The sequence below is a fragment of the Astatotilapia calliptera genome, chromosome 2 (genome assembly GCF_900246225.1).
Source record: "Astatotilapia calliptera chromosome 2, fAstCal1.2, whole genome shotgun sequence".
Lineage (NCBI taxonomy): Eukaryota > Metazoa > Chordata > Actinopteri > Cichliformes > Cichlidae > Astatotilapia > Astatotilapia calliptera.
In genome coordinates this window covers 21,903,717-21,905,154 of record NC_039303.1, presented here as the reverse complement: position 1 = coordinate 21,905,154, position 1,438 = coordinate 21,903,717, and positions in this window count along the sequence as shown.

Below are 1,438 nucleotides of genomic sequence, written 5' to 3'. Positions count from 1 at the left end.
CTTGTGTTGTTTGAGGGTTTTTGTTTGAGTCATTACAGGTCAGTAGAGATGCCATCAAAAATTGACACAATACAACATGTTACATAAAGTAGAAAACAGTGAACAAAACAACCCGTCTTCTCTGTCAATAACAGCTTGTAGAAGCTTAAATGTGATTTTATAAACATAATGCTTTCTTTTTCTTAGAAGAAGCTGCATTTGGTTTGCATTTGATATCACAGATCATAAAATGGCAACTTGTGAAACGTCTTGACTTTACTGCTGACAAATAGAGAAGCTGATTCCAAGAAGCGGGTCTTGTGGTGATTTACTGTAGACAGAATGTGAGAAAAAGATCTTTAACAACTGTTCACATTACAGATCTCTTTAATCTCACAAAACTGGCTGTTGTCACAAAACAACATAGCTGAGTCCTGAGGTCAAACGGAGACGGCGCTGCACTGGATTCCTGGAACAACTTAATTAAAGAATTTAAGCATAAAATCCTCTATTGGCATGTTTACAAGGACTTCAAGGCAAATATTTAAAGATTAGAAAAATAATATTCACTTTATAGGACTTTCTGAGCTCCTACGCCAGACACTTTGGAGAGTTCCAATATGTTTTACATAAACATGGTATGGGCTAGAACTTCATCCTGCTTCTATTCAATTCTAAACTTCGTGACGCTGACAAAACCACATCAACACTCAAAATTATTGTTTGTTAAAAGAATTATATATTCATAGCAATGCTTCAGTGTCCCAGTGCTGCTGTCAACAACCACATGTCCAAGTAAACAGTATTTAAAGTTTGTGACCATGTTTCATGTGGTTCTCTGTCATTATATGAGTTTCGTGGTGTATTTTGCATTTGTGCATGACTGGCACATTAAACTGGGATTTCGAATTAAATCATTTTGAAAACCACAGCAGTGGCATCAATGGATTATTTCTCTATTAGTCATCCCACGTTACAGTGGTTATTGAGCACTTGTCTTTCTACATTTCTGCATAAAAATGACCTTGAAGATTAAAAGATTTTCATGAAATTCAGGGAAAAAAAATCAAAATTACACCTACAGTGGGGCAAAAATGTATTTAGTCAGCCACCGATTGTGCAAGTTCCCCCACTTAAAATGATGACAGAGGTCAGTAATTTGCACCAGAGGTACACTTCAACTGTGAGAGACAGAATGTGAAAGAAAAATCCATGAATTCACATGGTAGGATTTGTAAAGAATTTATTCGTAAATCAGGGTGGAAAATAAGTATTTGGTCACCTCAAACAAAGAAAATCTCTGGCTCTCACAGACCTGTAACGTCTTCTGTAAGAAGCTTTTCTGTCCCCCACTCGTTACCTGTATGAATGGCACCTGTTTGAACTCATCATCTGTATAAAAGACACCTGTCCACAGCCTCAAACAGTCAGACTCCAAACTCCGCCATGGCCAAGACCA